Source organism: Phocoena sinus, chromosome 3 (genome assembly GCF_008692025.1).
Source record: "Phocoena sinus isolate mPhoSin1 chromosome 3, mPhoSin1.pri, whole genome shotgun sequence".
In the NCBI taxonomy this organism is placed as follows: Eukaryota; Metazoa; Chordata; class Mammalia; order Artiodactyla; family Phocoenidae; genus Phocoena; species Phocoena sinus.
The window spans coordinates 18,383,601-18,392,207 of NC_045765.1; positions in this window are offsets into that span (position 1 = coordinate 18,383,601).

An 8,607-nucleotide genomic window follows, 5' to 3' on the forward strand; every position below is an offset into this window, starting at 1 on the left:
CTGCGTTTTGGTAGCCGGCTTGCAAGTTGCGCGTTTCGTGACAGGACGCTCTTGGTGATGCTGGCCGAGCTGCCCTCTGCCTCCCTGCTCTTTGAGAAGCTGCTTGGAGGATACACTCAGCGCAGCCTGTGTGCAAATGGTAGGGACTTCTGCATCTCTCAACGAACGAGTTGACCTGCCCTCGTCCCCGGTGCAAAGGGCCTAACCACAAGCGCACGCTCTGAGCCCCGAGGTCCACACGTCAACACTCCAAAGCCCTCACAGGCGTCACAGACGTACTGCTGCCACCTCCCCTCTGAACGCAGCCTGCCACCTGGCTGGGCCTGCGTCTCTGCAAACGGTTTGTGGACCGAGCTCCTACCACTCTCCTAGCCGAGGGAGTCCAACGCAGGGTCTCCTGTAACGTTTGCAGGCAGCACCGTCTTGTGGCACATCTCTCTCGTTGTCCCTCACCGCCACTTATACGTCCTAAGCCGGGGCAACAGGCTACTGCGGGGATGGACGAGGCTCGCTTACTGCTTGGCCTCCGCCCCCAGAGAAGTGAGTGCAGCGGTAGAGAGGCCTAGTCAAAAGAGCTCCGGGACGTCTCCGTCTCAAAGTTGTCTTGCCCCAGAGCCCACAGATGTCTTCCAGCCCAGGACGGGATGCGCCGCTTAGGAGTTCTTTCCTAGGCTAAGCAGCGAACCGTGCCATTGCATCTGTCCACCTCGCGCCGGCCGTTGGCATCTCAGAGCCTTTTCCCACCAAGCTCCTTGGCTCTATTTTTGCGGAGTCCACTCACTTAAGGACCGCTCTTACTTACCGATGACCTCACTAAGGGACTACCTGTATTCAGTATGCCCATCGCCTGTAGCAAGCAAGCTGGCGCCAAAGCACTGGCCTAGCTGCATGCAAACTGGGGCCGAAACATGGCCCTGCTTGCCAGATACAACAGTCTTGACTGCACAGGGAGCCTCCGGAGCCTGGGGCCTGTGGGAGGAGGCGTCGGTTACAGTCCAAGTCACTACCTTGATCTCCGGAGAGTCTCACTGCCACCAGGGAGAATCTTTTGGTCTGAGAGGGCAGTCTGCCAAAAACGCCTTTGCGGTCCCCGCATTCCTCTTATGCTCCGGACCCCTAAAAGTAGCGGGGGCCATGCATTCAACGTTCGAAGTCCCTTCCTGCGGACCACGCATGCTTGTGGAGCGAGGCAGCCCAAGCCGGGCTGCTTGCATCCAGTTCATGGTCCTTTGGCGTCTGAAACGAAGGCATCCGGTAGCTCTCCTGGAAACCACCCAGATCTTCCGCAGGACCTCTACACGTACGCCAGGTGCAGCGAGTCACGGTGTTAGGGCCCATACTGTGAAAGGGCCGTACTTGAAAAGTATTGTCGTTGTTTCGGGGCACCATAGGTCCCCTTTCTTATTGCAAAGATGGCCTTTTCCTCTGCTCCTTTGGCACGCAGGGAAAAGGACTTCACGGCGTTCGGCCTATAGCCACTCGTGGGAGGGCATCTTCCCATTAACTTTCGAGAGGGTACGCCTGCAGCGCCCTCGATCATGCCTGTTCTTTGAACACACTAAACTGCACTCTCATTTAGAGGAGGGACGGCACTGCATGGGAACTGCTTGTTCTCTGAGGGGAAGCGCCGGCGCCTGTTCACTGCCTTTGGAAACGTTTTTGCCTCGCCACTGTGGGGCGTACGTTGTGCCGCTAAGCTCACTTAGCATCTGTATGTGCTAGAAACTACTCTCCGGGGGAACACATCGCTGCCCAGATCACGCTCAAGGTATCACTCTCTTGGCGAGGAGGCACCTTCCGCGAACGCTGCGTTTTGGTAGCCGGCTTGCAAGTTGCGCGTTTCGTGACAGGACGCTCTTGGTGATGCTGGCCGAGCTGCCCTCTGCCTCCCTGCTCTTTGAGAAGCTGCTTGGAGGATACACTCAGGGCAGCCTGTGTGCAAATGGTAGGGACTTCTGCATCTCTCAACGAACGAGTTGACCTGCCCTCGTCCCCGGTGCAAAGGGCCTAACCACAAGCGCACGCTCTGAGCCCCGAGGTCCACACGTCAACACTCCAAAGCCCTCACAGGCGTCACAGACGTACTGCTGCCACCTCCCCTCTGAACGCAGCCTGCCACCTGGCTGGGCCTGCGTCTCTGCAAACGGTTTGTGGACAGAGCTCCTACCACTCTCCTAGCCGAGGGAGTCCAACGCAGGGTCTCCTGTAACGTTTGCAGGCAGCACCGTCTTGTGGCACATCTCTCTCGTTGTCCCTCACCGCCACTTATACGTCCTAAGCCGGGGCAACAGGCTACTGCGGGGATGGACGAGGCTCGCTTACTGCTTGGCCTCCGCCCCCAGAGAAGTGAGTGCAGCGGTAGAGAGGCCTAGTCAAAAGAGCTCCGGGACGTCTCCGTCTCAAAGTTGTCTTGCCCCAGAGCCCACAGATGTCTTCCAGCCCAGGACGGGATGCGCCGCTTAGGAGTTCTTTCCTAGGCTAAGCAGCGAACCGTGCCATTGCATCTGTCCACCTCGTGCCGGCCGTTGGCATCTCAGAGCCTTTTCCCACCAAGCTCCTTGGCTCTATTTTTGCGGAGTCCACTCACTTAAGGACCGCTCTTACTTACCGATGACCTCACTAAGGGACTACCTGTATTCAGTATGCCCATCGCCTGTAGCAAGCAAGCTGGCGCCAAAGCACTGGCCTAGCTGCATGCAAACTGGGGCCGAAACATGGCCCTGCTTGCCAGATACAACAGTCTTGACTGCACAGGGAGCCTCCGGAGCCTGGGGCCTGTGGGAGGAGGCGTCGGTTACAGTCCAAGTCACTACCTTGATCTCCGGAGAGTCTCACTGCCACCAGGGAGAATCTTTTGGTCTGAGAGGGCAGTCTGCCAAAAACGCCTTTGCGGTCCCCGCATTCCTCTTATGCTCCGGACCCCTAAAAGTAGCGGGGGCCATGCATTCAACGTTCGAAGTCCCTTCCTGCGGACCACGCATGCTTGTGGAGCGAGGCAGCCCAAGCCGGGCTGCTTGCATCCAGTTCATGGTCCTTTGGCGTCTGAAACGAAGGCATCCGGTAGCTCTCCTGGAAACCACCCAGATCTTCGGCAGGACCTCTACACGTACGCCAGGTGCAGCGAGTCACGGTGTTAGGGCCCATACTGTGAAAGGGCCGTACTTGAAAAGTATTGTCGTTGTTTCGGGGCACCATAGGTCCCCTTTCTTATCGCAAAGATGGCCTTTTCCTCTGCTCCTTTGGCACGCAGGGAAAAGGACTTCACGGCGTTCGGCCTATAGCCACTCGTGGGAGGGCATCTTCCCATTAACTTTCGAGAGGGTACGCCTGCAGCGCCCTCGATCATGACTGTTCTTTGAACACACTAAACTGCACTCTCATTTCGAGGAGGGAAGGCACTGCATGGGAACTGCTTGTTCTCTGAGGGGAAGCGCCGGCGCCTGTTCACTGCCTTTGGAAACGTTTTTGCCTCGCCACTGTGGGGCGTACGTTGTGCCGCTAAGCTCACTTAGCATCTGTATGTGCTAGAAACTACTCTCCGGGGGCACACATCGCTGCCCAGATCACGCTCAAGGTATCACTCTCTTGGCGAGGAGGCACCTTCCGCGAAAGCTGCGTTTTGGTAGCCGGCTTGCAAGTTGCGCGTTTCGTGACAGGACGCTCTTGGTGATGCTGGCCGAGCTGCCCTCTGCCTCCCTGCTCTTTGAGAAGCTGCTTGGAGGATTACACTCAGCGCAGCCTGTGTGCAAATGGTAGGGACTTCTGCATCTCTCAACGAACGAGTTGACCTGCCCTCGTCCCCGGTGCAAAGGGCCTAACCACAAGCGCACGCTCTGAGCCCCGAGGTCCACACGTCAACACTCCAAAGCCCTCACAGGCGTCACAGACGTACTGCTGCCACCTCCCCTCTGAACGCAGCCTGCCACCTGGCTGGGCCTGCGTCTCTGCAAACGGTTTGTGGACCGAGCTCCTACCACTCTCCTAGCCGAGGGAGTCCAACGCAGGTTCTCCTGTAACGTTTGCAGGCAGCACCGTCTTGTGGCACATCTCTCTCGTTGTCCCTCACCGCCACCTATACGTCCTAAGCCGGGGCAACAGGCTACTGCTGGGATGGACGAGGCTCGCTTACTGCTTGGCCTCCGCCCCCAGAGAAGTGAGTGCAGCGGTAGAGAGGCCTAGTCAAAAGAGCTCCGGGACGTCTCCGTCCCAAAGTTGTCTTGCCCCAGAGCCCACAGATGTCTTCCAGCCCAGGACGGGATGCGCCGCTTAGGAGTTCTTTCCTAGGCTAAGCAGCGAACCGTGCCATTGCATCTGTCCACCTCGCGCCGGCCGTTGGCATCTCAGAGCCTTTTCCCACCAAGCTCCTTGGCTCTATTTTTGCGGAGTCCACTCACTTAAGGACCGCTCTTACTTACCGATGACCTCACTAAGGGACTACCTGTATTCAGTATGCCCATCGCCTGTAGCAAGCAAGCTGGCGCCAAAGCACTGGCCTAGCTGCATGCAAACTGGGGCCGAAACATGGCCCTGCTTGCCAGATACAACAGTCTTGACTGCACAGGGAGCCTCCGGAGCCTGGGGCCTGTGGGAGGAGGCGTCGGTTACAGTCCAAGTCACTACCTTGATCTCCGGAGAGTCTCACTGCCACCAGGGAGAATCTTTTGGTCTGAGAGGGCAGTCTGCCAAAAACGCCTTTGCGGTCCCCGCATTCCTCTTATGCTCCGGACCCCTAAAAGTAGCGGGGGCCATGCATTCAACGTTCGAAGTCCCTTCCTGCGGACCACGCATGCTTGTGGAGCGAGGCAGCCCAAGCCGGGCTGCTTGCATCCAGTTCATGGTCCTTTGGCGTCTGAAACGAAGGCATCCGGTAGCTCTCCTGGAAACCACCCAGATCTTCGGCAGGACCTCTACACGTACGCCAGGTGCAGCGAGTCACGGTGTTAGGGCCCATACTGTGAAAGGGCCGTACTTGAAAAGTATTGTCGTTGTTTCGGGGCACCATAGGTCCCCTTTCTTATCGCAAAGATGGCCTTTTCCTCTGCTCCTTTGGCACGCAGGGAAAAGGACTTCACGGCGTTCGGCCTATAGCCACTCGTGGGAGGGCATCTTCCCATTAACTTTCGAGAGGGTACGCCTGCAGCGCCCTCGATCATGCCTGTTCTTTGAACACACTAAACTGCACTCTCATTTCGAGGAGGGAAGGCACTGCATGGGAACTGCTTGTTCTCTGAGGGGAAGCGCCGGCGCCTGTTCACTGCCTTTGGAAACGTTTTTGCCTCGCCACTGTGGGGCGTACGTTGTGCCGCTAAGCTCACTTAGCATCTGTATGTGCTAGAAACTACACTCCGGGGGCACACATCGCTGCCCAGATCACGCTCAAGGTATCACTCTCTTGGCGAGGAGGCACCTTCCGCGAAAGCTGCGTTTTGGTAGCCGGCTTGCAAGTTGCGCGTTTCGTGACAGGACGCTCTTGGTGATGCTGGCCGAGCTGCCCTCTGCCTCCCTGCTCTTTGAGAAGCTGCTTGGAGGATACACTCAGCGCAGCCTGTGTGCAAATGGTAGGGACTTCTGCATCTCTCAACGAACGAGTTGACCTGCCCTCGTCCCCGGTGAAAAGGGCCTAACCATAAGCGCACGCTCTGAGCCCCGAGGTCCACACGTCAACACTCCAAAGCCCTCACAGGCGTCACAGACGTACTGCTGCCACCTCCCCTCTGAACGCAGCCTGCCACCTGGCTGGGCCTGCGTCTCTGCAAACGGTTTGTGGACCGAGCTCCTACCACTCTCCTAGCCGAGGGAGTCCAACGCAGGTTCTCCTGTAACGTTTGCAGGCAGCACCGTCTTGTGGCACATCTCTCTCGTTGTCCCTCACCGCCACCTATACGTCCTAAGCCGGGGCAACAGGCTACTGCTGGGATGGACGAGGCTCGCTTACTGCTTGGCCTCCGCCCCCAGAGAAGTGAGTGCAGCGGTAGAGAGGCCTAGTCAAAAGAGCTCCGGGACGTCTCCGTCCCAAAGTTGTCTTGCCCCAGAGCCCACAGATGTCTTCCAGCCCAGGACGGGATGCGCCGCTTAGGAGTTCTTTCCTAGGCTAAGCAGCGAACCGTGCCATTGCATCTGTCCACCTCGCGCCGGCCGTTGGCATCTCAGAGCCTTTTCCCACCAAGCTCCTTGGCTCTATTTTTGCGGAGTCCACTCACTTAAGGACCGCTCTTACTTACCGATGACCTCACTAAGGGACTACCTGTATTCAGTATGCCCATCGCCTGTAGCAAGCAAGCTGGCGCCAAAGCACTGGCCTAGCTGCATGCAAACTGGGGCCGAAACATGGCCCTGCTTGCCAGATACAACAGTCTTGACTGCACAGGGAGCCTCCGGAGCCTGGGGCCTGTGGGAGGAGGCGTCGGTTACAGTCCAAGTCACTACCTTGATCTCCGGAGAGTCTCACTGCCACCAGGGAGAATCTTTTGGTCTGAGAGGGCAGTCTGCCAAAAACGCCTTTGCGGTCCCCGCATTCCTCTTATGCTCCGGACCCCTAAAAGTAGCGGGGGCCATGCATTCAACGTTCGAAGTCCCTTCCTGCGGACCACGCATGCTTGTGGAGCGAGGCAGCCCAAGCCGGGCTGCTTGCATCCAGTTCATGGTCCTTTGGCGTCTGAAACGAAGGCATCCGGTAGCTCTCCTGGAAACCACCCAGATCTTCCGCAGGACCTCTACACGTACGCCAGGTGCAGCGAGTCACGGTGTTAGGGCCCATACTGTGAAAGGGCCGTACTTGAAAAGTATTGTCGTTGTTTCGGGGCACCATAGGTCCCCTTTCTTATCGCAAAGATGGCCTTTTCCTCTGCTCCTTTGGCACGCAGGGAAAAGGACTTCACGGCGTTCGGCCTATAGCCACTCGTGGGAGGGCATCTTCCCATTAACTTTCGAGAGGGTACGCCTGCAGCGCCCTCGATCATGACTGTTCTTTGAACACACTAAACTGCACTCTCATTTCGAGGAGGGAAGGCACTGCATGGGAACTGCTTGTTCTCTGAGGGGAAGCGCCGGCGCCTGTTCACTGCCTTTGGAAACGTTTTTGCCTCGCCACTGTGGGGCGTACGTTGTGCCGCTAAGCTCACTTAGCATCTGTATGTGCTAGAAACTACACTCCGGGGGAACACATCGCTGCCCAGATCACGCTCAAGGTATCACTCTCTTGGCGAGGAGGCACCTTCCGCGAAAGCTGCGTTTTGGTAGCCGGCTTGCAAGTTGCGCGTTTCGTGACAGGACGCTCTTGGTGATGCTGGCCGAGCTGCCCTCTGCCTCCCTGCTCTTTGAGAAGCTGCTTGGAGGATACACTCAGCGCAGCCTGTGTGCAAATGGTAGGGACTTCTGCATCTCTCAACGAACGAGTTGACCTGCCCTCGTCCCCGGTGAAAAGGGCCTAACCATAAGCGCACGCTCTGAGCCCCGAGGTCCACACGTCAACACTCCAAAGCCCTCACAGGCGTCACAGACGTACTGCTGCCACCTCCCCCTCTGAACGCAGCCTGCCACCTGGCTGGGCCTGCGTCTCTGCAAACGGTTTGTGGACCGAGCTCCTACCACTCTCCTAGCCGAGGGAGTCCAACGCAGGTTCTCCTGTAACGTTTGCAGGCAGCACCGTCTTGTGGCACATCTCTCTCGTTGTCCCTCACCGCCACCTATACGTCCTAAGCCGGGGCAACAGGCTACTGCTGGGATGGACGAGGCTCGCTTACTGCTTGGCCTCCGCCCCCAGAGAAGTGAGTGCAGCGGTAGAGAGGCCTAGTCAAAAGAGCTCCGGGACGTCTCCGTCCCAAAGTTGTCTTGCCCCAGAGCCCACAGATGTCTTCCAGCCCAGGACGGGATGCGCCGCTTAGGAGTTCTTTCCTAGGCTAAGCAGCGAACCGTGCCATTGCATCTGTCCACCTCGCGCCGGCCGTTGGCATCTCAGAGCCTTTTCCCACCAAGCTCCTTGGCTCTATTTTTGCGGAGTCCACTCACTTAAGGACCGCTCTTACTTACCGATGACCTCACTAAGGGACTACCTGTATTCAGTATGCCCATCGCCTGTAGCAAGCAAGCTGGCGCCAAAGCACTGGCCTAGCTGCATGCAAACTGGGGCCGAAACATGGCCCTGCTTGCCAGATACAACAGTCTTGACTGCACAGGGAGCCTCCGGAGCCTGGGGCCTGTGGGAGGAGGCGTCGGTTACAGTCCAAGTCACTACCTTGATCTCCGGAGAGTCTCACTGCCACCAGGGAGAATCTTTTGGTCTGAGAGGGCAGTCTGCCGAAAACGCCTTTGCGGTCCCCGCATTCCTCTTACGCTCCGGACCCCTAAAAGTAGCGGGGGCCATGCATTCAACGTTCGAAGTCCCTTCCTGCGGACCACGCATGCTTGTGGAGCGAGGCAGCCCAAGCCGGGCTGCTTGCATCCAGTTCATGGTCCTTTGGCGTCTGAAACGAAGGCATCCGGTAGCTCTCCTGGAAACCACCCAGATCTTCCGCAGGACCTCTACACGTACGCCAGGTGCAGCGAGTCACGGTGTTAGGGCCCATACTGTGAAAGGGCCGTACTTGAAAAGTATTGTCGTTGTTTCGG